The sequence below is a fragment of the Macaca thibetana genome, chromosome 6 (assembly GCF_024542745.1).
Source record: "Macaca thibetana thibetana isolate TM-01 chromosome 6, ASM2454274v1, whole genome shotgun sequence".
Classification (NCBI taxonomy): domain Eukaryota; kingdom Metazoa; phylum Chordata; class Mammalia; order Primates; family Cercopithecidae; genus Macaca; species Macaca thibetana.
In genome coordinates this window covers 170,387,574-170,400,085 of record NC_065583.1, presented here as the reverse complement: position 1 = coordinate 170,400,085, position 12,512 = coordinate 170,387,574, and the positions used below count along the sequence as shown (strand labels likewise).

Below are 12,512 nucleotides of genomic sequence, written 5' to 3'. Positions count from 1 at the left end.
TCCCTGAGTTATTTTTCAAAAACCTGAACCCCCACCAAACAGATTTGCTAACACATAGACCTCAAATTAAGGGAAACTAAAAACTAAACTCTGGCTACTGTTCTTTGTTCTAAATTTCTTCCTAAGGGGCCTGGGGGATGTCATACCCAGAAGCTAGAGCTATCGGTTTGGTGCAAAAGTACTTACAGTTTTGTTGTTCTGTTGCTGTTACTTTCAATGGCAAAACCTGCAATTTTGCACCAATCAAATAACATTGTTTTCTGCTGATCCCACATTTTTAGACAAAGCTTTGCCTCTTTAGCCAATCGCAAATCAGAAATCTTTAAATCCATCTGTAACCTGTGGGCCCCCAACTTCGAGTTGTCCTACCTTTTTAGGTCAAACCAACATATAGTCTCCATGTGTGAATTCATGACTTTACCTGTAACCTCTGCCTCCACCTTGTTAAAAACCCTTGCCTATGAGCCATGTGGGAGTTTGGGTCTTACACATGAGATGCCTGATTTTCCTTGCTTGGGGCCCTACATAAACACCTCGCTTTCTCTCTCTACTATCCCAACATCAGTTTTCACTTCGCTGCGCCCAGTGAGCAGATCCCAGCTGGATTCCCTTACATAAGATTTCTCCCCCTGGAAATAGAAGAAATGTGCCTATTGACGTGTGGAGCATCTCGCATGGGACCTGGAATGTAGATGGCATTTGGTAAATGTGGCTTCCTTCTATCAGTTTCTACCCCACATGCACAAAGCCGAGCTCTCCTTTTTGTGCTGGAAACTGGCTCTTTCTTCCAAAAATGTATTTGATGATATCATTCCTCAATCTAAAACCTCCTGACATCACCCAGCTGTCCACACCAGGGATGTTAAAATCCCCTCTCTGCATAGCCCCATCCACATGGCCATGTACTCACTCTGTTACCCCAATTCTCTTGGTGGGGCAGGAGGAGAGGAGCGGGTGCGTGTGCCCCTGGTGGAGGGAAAGGATTCTAGGAGGGGTGGGACAGGTAGTGTGAAAAGAGTCGGCCTCCAGGAAGCTGCTCTGCAGCCCTCATTTCTCCTTTGAGAATTGCTGGTCCTCAGAACAAGTTCTAAATCCTTACCACCTGACCTGATACCACCTTCCCACTGACCAGTGCCCTAGAGCCTCACGGGGCCCTCGCCAATCCTGCCTCTTTGCCTTTGCTGGTTTATTTTCTCTGCTTAAAAGTCCTCTTCCATACCTTCTCCTTTGCTTGGGGAAACCTGAAATAAAAGTCAGCATGTTGGTGAAGCTTTTGCTTACTGCCTCAGGCAGAATTAATAGCTTCCTGGTCAGCTCTGACAAATCCGGGCCCTGTTCCCTCCTGAGAGGTAGAGGATCTGCCAGAGGCTGAGAGCAGTCTCCACCTTTAGACAGAGTGCGTTTAGTGTTACTGCCTGCATCCCAATGAAACCTGCTCTGTCCTTCTGCCATAGAAATGGAATTGAAACCAGATCCGTGGCTGCCCACTGTCCGTGTTTCCCAGTGGTATGGTTTGGTTGTGTCCCCCTGCCAATCTCATCTTGAATTGTAGTTCCCATAATCCCCACATGTCGCGAGAGGGACTCAGTGGGAGGTAACTGAATCATGCGGGCAGTTTCCCCCATGCTATTCTCATGATGGTAAGTTCTCACGAGATCTGATGGTTTTATAAGGGGCTTCCCTCATCACTCAGTTCTCATTCTTCTCTCTCCTGCTGTCTTGTGAAGAAGGATGTGTTCGCTTCTCCTTCTGTCATGATTATAAGTTTCCCAAGACCTCCCCAGACCTGTGGACCTGTGAGTCAATTAAACCTTTTTCCCTTATAAATTGCTCAGTCTCAGGTATGTCCTTATAGCAGTGTGAGAACACACTAATACACCTAGGCTTCCCTGAAGTGAGTTGTGGCCCTTGGACTAAGGGATGGGAGCAGGAATGATGGGTATCTGCTCAGGGGTGGGAACATGAGGCATCAGGTACATCTTCTTCAGGCTGCCCCTGATGTGCTGGTGACTGGTCCCACCAGGCAGGTGACAGTACCCCAGAGCAGTGGAACACTCTGAGATAATGGAAGTGTTCTGAGATGTCTGCTGTCCAACGTGCGAGCCACTAGACACTTGAGCTATGGCTAGTGCAACTAGGAACTGAAATTTCAATTGTCTTTAAATGTATTTAAATTAATTAAAATTAAAATAGTTACGTGTCACCAGCGGCAACTGTATCAGCCAGTAGAGCCCCTGAGGGTGAAGGAGCAATGGTTTAGAAGGAATATGGATCTTAGAATGCCCAGTGGAGCAGAGATTCTCCACCTAAATGGATTACTTATCTCAGAACTACTGAGTGACAGAAAAACAAGGCAATGTTTTAGGACAGTTAGGAAGATAATATCAATAGTGTGACATAGTGGGTATATCAGCGACCTGGGGCTCACCTTTTGAGTTCAAATTCCAGCCCTGCCACTTAATAACTCTATGGCCTTGGGCAAGTGACTTCATCTCCGTGCGCCCCAGAATTCTCGCTGCACTGGGGACACCGAGTCCACATATCACCTGGGCTTGTTGTGAGAATCAAATGAAGTAATAAATGTAAAACACTTAGAATACAGCATCCCCATTTGTTAGCTACTGTGATGACATTTGAGGTTTCTGTTACAGCATCTTAGCTTTGCATGAATGCACCTGGCTTTGCCTCATGGCTCCCACATCTACCACTTGGGTGCCATTTGTTTCCTTGGGTTCTTGGGGGTGATGCGAGTGAAGTACTGAGTGCTGTGTCTGGCCCCCATCAAGCACTCAATGTTGGTAGTCACCCTTATATAAAGTCCCATGTTGTCGTATCCATATCTGTTTGGGTGTCTCCCTCAGGGGTGTCACTAGGATAGGGACTGTCATTTCTCTTTTTGTTCTTCATTGATTAGTACAATGAAGGTACTCAATACGATTGACTAGCTGATTGGATAAATAACTCCTCTAGTGTTAGTTTACCTGAAAACTCAATACTGTACCTGTTGCTGCTTCTGAGGTGTCCCCTGGCCATCAAATCCCTATAGTACTCTAACAGCATGGCCAAACAAAGGCGTTCTATCCCTGCTGCCCAGATCCTTCCCTCACCCTTTACCTTCGCAACATTGAGCAAAACGTCTCTTCATGGGCATCGCCACTCACCCAGGCATCATTAGGAAAGGTGAGGGGGTGTTTTTTTGGTGTTACAACACCTGGATAACTGTGTTCTCCAGCTTCCTCTTGCTGCTGTAGCAAATTACTGCAAATGCAGTGGTTAAAACAACAAACACTCAATACATAAGTTCTGAAGGTCAGAAGTCTGAAGTAAGTGTCATGGGACTAAAATCAAGCTCTTTGCAAAGCTGCACTCCTTCTGGGGGCTGCAGGGAGAATTGGCTTCCTGACTTTCCCAGCTTCCGGGGGCTGCTGCATTTCTTGGCTCCCGGCCCCTCCTCCATCCACAAAGCTAGAAATCCCACCACTGCAGCCTGTCCTTCTGTCCTCACGTCTCTCTCTCTCTCTGACTTTGCCTCTCCTGCCTCCCCCTTGCTTTCTGAGTGCCCTTGGCATGTTGTGTTACATCATGCCCACCTGCATAATACAACATAACCTCCTGATATGGTTTGGCTGTGGCCCCACCCAAATCTCATGTCAAATTTTAACCCCCACGTGTTAAGGGAAGAATCTGGTATGAGGTGATTGGATCAAGGGGGCAGAATTTCCCCTTGCTGGTCTCATTGGTAGTGAGTGAGTTCTCACAAGATCTGATGGTTTAAAAGTGTGTAGCATTGGGCCAGGCGCGGTGGCTCAAGCCTGTAATCCCAGCACTTTGGGAGGCCGAGACGGGCGGATCACAAGGTCAGGAGATCGAGACCATCCTGGCTAACATGGTGAAACCCCGTCTCTACTAAAAATACAAAAAAAAAACTAGCTGGGCGAGGTGGCGGGCGCCTGTAGTCCCAGCTACTCGGGAGGCTGAGGCAGGAGAATGGCGTAAACCCGGGAGGCAGAGCTTGCAGTGAGCTGAGATCCGGCCACTGCACTCCAGCCTGGGCGACAGAGCGAGACTCCATCTCAAAAATAAATAAATAAATAAATAAATAAATAAAAGTGTGTAGCATTTCCCCCTCGCTCTCTCTCTCTCTCCTGCCACCATGTGAAGAAGGTCCTTGCATCCCCTTCACCTTCTACTACGAGTGTAAGTTTCCTAAGGCCTCCAAGTCATGCTTCGTCTTAAGCCTGCAGAACTATGAGTCCGTTAAACCTCTTTTCTTCATAAATTACCTAGTCTCAGGCAGTTCTTTACAGTGGTGTGAAAACAGACTACTACACCTCCTTACTGTAAAGTCAACTGATTACAACCTTAATCCCACTCAGTGCCTTAACTGCCTTGGCCATGGAACCCAACACACTCACAGGCTCTGAAGAGAAGGACATCTTTGCTGGCTGGTAGGGAGGGATTCTTCTGCCCACCACAGTAACTCTGTGGGCCCAGTGTAGGTTGGAGCCTGGGGACACCACACACCATGAGACACTCCTACACAATGAAGTGTTCCCCTCAAATGCCAATAGTGCCCTCTTGAGAAATGCAGCTGGAGTCCCACTACTCTAAGTTGCTTTGTGTGTGGTGAGGGATAAAAGGACAGGAGAGCTTTGCTTTTCATCTCAAGTTTCCCTCTAAATCTGTAATTGTAGCCTCCAAAAAAGTAAATAAATAAAGGGAAACCACCTTATCTTGCTTCTTGTAAGAGGAAGAGATACAGAGAAAAAGAGAAATGAGACAGACACCTGTGCAGGTACTCAGAGACCAGTGCAGCCCTTCTCCCACGCAGAGACCAGAAGCTCAGCTTACAATGACCAGCCTGCCTGCCTGAGTGTGCAGCTGAGGAGGCCCCACCTGTCAGAAGCACTCCTGTAGGACATTGACTTGAAATTGAGCCCAGTGGGGGAAAGGTGGGTGCCTGTGGCCTCCATACTGGTGATGCAGACCGGAGTCGGGAAACAGAGCCTGAGAGTCACAGGTGGCTTCCACATGTTCACCCATGTCTTCTGCAGAGGTCCAGGCTTCCCCAGCAAGGCATAAAAGGGGCTGCAGGTAACTAGAGCTGTGTCCAAGACGTCCAGAGGTTTCCAAGCACCTAGTTGTTTGCACTCAATTGCTCTCTGCGACCCCAGTTGTTAGACATTCATAATGAATGCTGAAAGATACAAGGTCCGCCCAGAAGACATCGACAGGATGGCACCTACTTCTGCACCTGTACCCACTGGCATGTGTAACAAACATAGAATGGAGAACTGGAGAACCGGAGGCTATGATAAATGACATCAGTCAACCCCTCATTACACATATAAGAAAATGGATAAAAAGTATACCCAGGAAAAAGAAAAACTGATAAGCCATGAAAAAACAAGAAGACTTTAAAAAAAAAATTGTTTTTGTCAGCTTTTGCTGTGACCACAAACAGCCTGAACATGTCAGTGGCTTCTACCAAGATCTCTTCTGTCTTGCTTGTGAGACATGAAGTGGAGACAGGGGCAGGGTCGGCTGGACCTGCTCGGTTTAGCTTGGGTTGGCGTAACTCATGTCTTCTCATCCAGAACCCAGGCTGGAGGGACAGCCACTTCTGAAATTCACTGATTCTGTGGTGGGACAAATGAGGAAGCCTGGGCCAGGCCCCAAGGTCACATGCAAAGGCTCTGCTCAGCCATGGCCAATGTCTGGCCACTCACACTTGATGGATGAACAGCGCATTTCACATGGTCCAGCACGAGCCTGTGTGGTGGAAGGATGCTTTTCCCAGGAGCTGAACCAGTGGGAAACACATCGCGAAGAGTCACCCAGCATCCTGTGCATGGAGGAGCAAGGGTTGGGAGCGATAACCCAATGGATTGCTCATTGCTGCAAGATCAGCCCTGGGATTCCATCCACCCCTTCCCCCAGACCCTCTGCTCTGGTTAATTCCCCCTAAGCTGGAAGGACCCACCCCCAGTTCACCTGGGAGAGTCCCATGCGCCCTGGTCCTGCGCAGGTCTCATCGTGTGGAACATTCAACCCAGATGGAAGCAGCCCCAGTTCTATATCACACAGTGCAGTCTTCCCGCCCTAAGACCCCTGCAGTGGCACAGGAAACGCAGATTCTGATGTCTGCTGGCAGACGTAACACATAACACAACAGAGGTATGTCTGCCTCGTAGCTCATAAATTCTTCTGGTCAGCAGGGATGGGAGTGGGTAATTTATGAGATCACATCCAATCTACAGAGGACATTCTTGCACGGCCCCGAGGCAGCACAAGTCAGGGGAGGCTGGGGCTACTGGAGCCTCTGTCTGTCACCTGCAGTGAGGACAGCTGTGGCAGGAAGCTCGGCTTCTCCGATCCTCCGTGTTCTCCTCTGAAAACTGGCTCGAGGCCACGTAGCAAGGTGCCCTGAGGATCGCAGATGAGCAGGGAGTCTGAATCCACATTCCTCTTGCTCAGTCCCAAATCCTAACAGGCCTCAAACCCTAGGGGTGTGGCCATTCATTCCACAGCAGGATAAGATCTGGACTGAATAGAAGGCTAGTGATAATCTTCTTATATACAACTGAGCACGTGCATTTATACATTTCTCTTCAAAAATAATAATGCATTTGATGACAGGGTACTGACCCAGACACGTGTATACTATCCTATTTAGGCACTATCATCTCAGTCAGAGTTCTCCAGAGAAACAGAGCCAATAGGAGGTAGATAGAGAGAGAGAGAGGCTGATTTTAAGGAATCGGCTCACACAGTTGAGGGTACTGGCGAGTATACAATTTGCCAGCTGGAGACCCATGAAGAAGCTGAGGCAGCAGGTCAGGTCTGAAGGCAGAATTCCCTCTTCCTTGTGGGAGGTCAGTCTTTTTCTCTGAAGGCCTCCCACTGGTGGGACAAGGCCCACCCACATTATGGGGACTAATCTTCTTTCCTCAAATTCTCCTGACTTAAATGTTAACCTCATTTAAAATAAGATGCCCTCACAGAAATCTAGAATTGTGTTTGACCAGATAGCTGGATATCATGGCCTAGCCAAGTTGACACGTAAAATTAACCATCACGACCATATGATGAATGAAACTAGACACCCCAAATGCTGATGCAGATCTGGGGCCACCCCAGCGTTTAGGCAAGAACTGTGGGTCCCATCCAGCTGGAGCACAGGCTTTCGGGGGAGTCCTGTGAAGGGACAATTCACAGGGCTTTTGCCTACCCCAGCAGAGAGTCTCTCCCAGGGTGACCGAGGTGAGTGTGACCTCATCCGCAGCACAGAGTGGTCCCCGGCTGGTGCACAGATTCACATGAGAAATGAGAGGAGTTGGCTGGAGACGGGAGGGTGCAGGGGTTGGTGGGACAAGAGAGGAACGGAAGAGTCGCCCATGATTTGTGGTTCCAGCTCAAATGCCTGGTGGAGAGAGTGAGAGCAAAACATGATGGAAGACTCCAGAGGAGAAATCAAGGGAGTGATGTGAGGCTGAGGTCCTCATGGGACGTCTGGAGGCAGCTGAGTGTGTGGCCCTGTGTAGGGGGGCAAGGCTGTGACAGATGTGAAGAGAGAGGTTTAGGAGATTTCAGAATCACGGGCTGTCAATCTCCATATCGTGTCAGAGGTGGGATGGCTGAAAGAGAGCATGGAGTGAGACATGAGGGCTGAGGGTGGGAGCCAGGGAAGTCTGCAGAGCAACAAAACAGGGCAGGACAGCCTCCAGCAATGGGAGGAGGGAGGGCACCACAAGGTGCTGGAGAGAGGTAGGAGAACGGGGAGGCCGAGGGCTGAGAGAGGACGCGGTCATAGGCAGGAGTCGGGCACATCAGCAGCAGGCAAGCAGGTGGCAGGTCACAGGGTAGGCCACCAGGCTGGCCATTGGGCAGGTCACAGGGCAAGTCACTGGGCAGGTCACAGCACTGGCCACAGGGCAGGTCACAGTGCTGGCCACAGGGCAGGCCACAGGCCAGGTGACAGGGAAAGCCACCAGGCAGGCCACAGGCAGGCCATCCCAGGCAGGTTATAGGGCAGCACGGGCTGACGAGGCCCATGTGAGGCACCTAGAGGAGGTAGAAACTACGGCCTTGTGGGGACACATGGGGCTGGGACTGCTCTACTATCATAGGGCACCTGGGCAGTGAACAGGGCCTTAGGAAGATGCAGGTTTGGGGTCTTGAACAGTGTCTCTGCGGCTTGGGAGTGTTCATGTCATAGATGGCAACACCCTTATCCCCAGCAAGGCTGTTAAAATTGAAGCTAACACTCCACAGAGCTGGCATGGGCAGGTTCCCTTAAAATCACTTCGTGCATGTTACTCCTTTAATGCTCTCAACAGCTATTAAAGGATTACTGCTATCTCCTTTTCTCGGATAAGGAGCAGGCACACAGGGAGTCTGAGTAGCCTGTGGAGACCTGTGCCAGGATTGAGTGTGGCCATCGGCCCCGAGTCTAATTCCTAGGACACACAGTGCTGCCGCCAGCAATGAGGCTCACTGAGATGCCACCAGCACATCCTCCCTCAGGTGTCCTGCTTCTCCTGGATGATCTCTGCTCCAAGTCCAATGGTAGCTCCCAGAGGATACGTGTCCATTGTCCTGGGCCCTGGAACCTTTGGATGTGACCATATCTTGCTGGGAGTGGGGAGGGTTTTGCAGCTGTAATTACGATTTGGAAATGAGGATATCATCTATGGTGGTCCTAGATCCAGTGAAAAGAGTTCTTACAAAAGACAAGAAAACAAGAAAAACACACACAGGGGAAAAGGCCACATGATGGGGAGGCAGAGACTGGAGTGATGCGGCCACAAGCCAAGGAGTGCCTGCAGCTCCCAGGAGTTGGAAGAGGCAAGAAAGGAGTCTCCCCTAGAGCCCTGAGAAAGGGCCTCAATTTCAGACTAGTGACTTCCAGAATGGCAAGAGGATACACTTCTGTAGTTTTAAGGCACCCAGTTGGTGGTGATTGGTTACGGCAGCCCTGGGAAACTAACATGCTCTGATATGAAAACCATGTAGGATCTCCCAGAGCCTACCCTGAGCTCATTCTCTGCTCACCTCAAGTCCCGAATATCACTGTTCCTGTTACCACATCTGGGTCCTAGAAAGTGAGGTCCCCAGAGAGTGTTTGAAGACTCTGCGAGCAATGGATTGTCGACCTGGAATGTACTTTGAGGAGTCTTGAGTGTGTGAGCATCTGATGTCATACCAGCAGAATTCAGATTTTCATGAGCCTGGGTGAGGTGGGGTCTGACAGCAGCTTACCTGTCAGCAAGAATAAGAAGTTGGTGACTGAGTCCAAGATTTGCTCAGGTTCAATATATTTCAATTTTATTTTGTATGGTACAACTTTTTCTGCCCTCACTCAAACCCATTCTCACCATCTGAAATGATTCTTCATCATACAGCAGAAGGAACGAGAAGCAAGTTGCCCTTCAACCAGGCCACTCGTCCAAGCCTTTCTGCTGCCCTCAACTGCCTGCCCCCCTCCCAGTGGTACTCAAAAGGCGTGCAAAGCAATAACATGGAGTGATAGCCTCCCCTCCCACCCATGACAATGCAGTTCCCTCAGTGTCTTTTGACCACGCGGCACTAGTCAGCTCCAGTTGTTACGAGGGTTAGGTGCTGGCTCCTTTCAATACCATGCTTTTTTCCCAGATCTTGGAGAGAGGTGTCATAATTTGTTAGCACAGCAGAGCCTTTGCATGTGACCCTGTGGCCTGGTCCAGGCTTTCTCACTTGTCTCACCACAGAATCACTACGTCCCAGAAGGTGGCTGTCCCTCCAGCCTGGGTTCTGGGTGAGAAGACATGAGTTATGCCAACCTGAGTCAAACTGAGCAGGTCCAGTTGAGCCACGGCCGGCCCCACCCCTGTCTGCACTTCATGTCTCACAAGCAAGACAGAAGAGATCTTGATGCAAGCCATTGACATGTTCAGGCTGTTTGTGGTCACAGCAAAAGCTGACAAAAACAATTTTTTTTTTAAAGTCTTCTTGTTTTTTCATGGCTTGTCAGTTTTTCTTTTTCCTGGGTATACTTTTTGCCCATTGCTCAGAAACTATCACAAAAAATAGGGTCATGGGCCTATGCTTGGTATCTGCTTTGCTGAGTTGTATATATATGTATATACACACACACACACACATACACACACACTATATATACATATATATGTATACACACACACACATATAGTGTGTATATATGTTCACAATAATGTCATCTTCATCCCAGAACTGTATTTTCTTAACCTTTCCTCTTCTCATGCTGATCTCCAGGCGGTGGATACGAGGGTAACACATTTTACAAGCATCATCATCATAGAAATTATCCAGCTTTGTTTCTGAGTAAAGGTGTAAATAACACATGTGTGACTATCGTGACTGTACATTGACCTAAGAATTGCTTGGCCACAAAATTCTCAAAGGACTTTTACACTTAACCCAGAAACTTCTGATCAATCATCTGTTCTAAGGTATATATTTTATCCCAGCTTCTGTAAGAATTATTGGCTTTTAGAATTCCATATTTTGCAAAAAGCATATTAATTCTCATTTCTTAAGAGAGAGAATTCACGTTTCTCAAAACTTGGCACATTTATAGATGCTAAATTGGGGACTTGAATCTTCTGTTTTTCTTTTTAGCTAACAGGTATTAAAGAACGGTTCTATGGCAGGCATTGTTACATCTGTTACCGTCATTAATTTTAGAAATCCATTTTTCCTTTTGTTATTACTTGGTGCATTGGCCTCATTCTTCTCGTCTCTCTGTGACGGGTTCCTCTTCACAGGATGCCTCCGGGTGGAAACGGGATGACAGCCAGTGGTTTCTCCGCACACGGACTTGCCAGAACTGTTCCCGAAATGCTAGGTTGGGAAACTCACAGCTGATTAATTACCGCAGTCCACAGCTCACTCTGTCGGGTGAGTCAGACACGACTCAGAAGAATCCCCTCAGGTTGTGTCCAGTGGGAGCCTGCGGAAGCTTGATGTGCTTCTTCCCCAGCATATGTGTGTGCATGTGAGACTGCGTGTGTGTGACCATGCACATGTGGGTGTCTGTGAATCTGCATGTGTATGCATGTATGTTACCATGTGCCTGTATCTGTGAATATGTGTGTGTAGGGGGGTGGTGGGTGGATGGGGACTTTCAGAATGGAGAGAGCCACAGCACTTGCTTGAGGAATCATCTTTGACTTTATTATTGAAATCTTTTATTTATTCTTCAGTGAACGTGAATGAACCTAACTTGCAGGTCCCCTGGGACATCTAAGAATCAAAGCAGGACAAAGGGCCTGTGTGTGTCCCCAGGAGAAACTCTGATGGGACCGGATCCTGACACCTGGGGCATTGAGGGCAGCCTGCATCCTTGGGGTAGCAGCCAGGAAAGTGAGGAGTGTCAGGAGCACCAAGGGCATGGAATTCAGAGCCCAGAACCAGGACCAGCATCACAGCACTTGTCCAGGTGGACCCCACATCCACCCTTTATCCTGCCCAGGCCATCCTGGCAAAAGACCTTTTGTCTGTTTGTTTTTCATTTGTTGTGTACAGTTTTATAAATTTCCCTAATAACACAGTACAGGAATACAAGGCTCCAGTAGTGCAGGAGGACTTATAAGAGCAAGTATCCTCCACCCCAAGCTTCCCGGTCCCCCCCTCTGAGGAGTCCTGTGAACGGTCCCTGCTGTGACCTCTTCTGGTGGTCTCTGCCATCTCTCTAACTAATGTGCTCATATGGGCATTACTTAACTTGTCGATTTAAGCATTGGCTATTGATGGCATGCTCTGAGATATTGAGAGTTTAACTTAATTATATTCTATCACTATACCCAATGAAGTGCATCACTATTTTTTGTTTTTCTGTTGGTTCCTTTGTAATATGAAGGAATACACGTTCATTTATTATTCCATCAAGTATAATGCACATATTATGACCCTCAAATATGTAAGATACTAGCCCCTACTCAATGACTCTTCAGTGCTTTATCTAGGAGGTTGTTATAAACCAACCAACAGGGCTTACCTTGCTAAGACTATGATAATATACTTACCTACAACCAAATAGTGTGCTTGGATTGAGTTTCTTTTATCGTACTGGTGTTATTTTTCCTGAAGTTTCTAATCCCTTTTACTTTTTAAAAATTTGCCTTCTTTACATCCTTTTATTATTTTCTTCCACCTCTCCAGCGTCTGTTCTATTCAACCAAGTTCTTCTTCCCCCCAGAAACCTGTCTAGGGGTTCCCCAGGTGCCATGCCCAACTCTGGCTGCTGTCCAGGCAACACTACCTCACCCTGGGAGATGCCCTCCTGCTGGGTGGGACCTGGCATATGGAGCCCCTGTCTTCCTGTTTCTTGCTTTACTTGCACACAAAGTTGAGCAAGTAACTGTGAAAGGACATTGATATATAAAATATTGGAATGCATACACATTGAAATGTTTTTATTCCTGCCTCCGTGTTTTATTGATAGTTTGGCTGGGTAGAGAAATCTTGGTTTGATGCCATTTTCCTTCAGA

The 12,512-nt window shown here is 48.0% G+C and overlaps 1 protein-coding gene across 1 annotated transcript in view; it reads right to left on the bottom strand.

Annotated features, from left to right (window-relative positions):
* MED10 (mediator complex subunit 10) overlaps positions 1-11,656 on the bottom strand; it is a 29,621-nt gene extending 17,965 nt beyond the window's left edge. Inside the window, exon 1 of the mRNA XM_050792948.1 lies at positions 11,647-11,656. The gene's annotated coding sequence lies outside the window, so the exon portion shown is untranslated. The remainder of the gene's footprint in view (positions 1-11,646) is intronic.
* Positions 11,657-12,512: the final 856 nt, after the last annotated feature.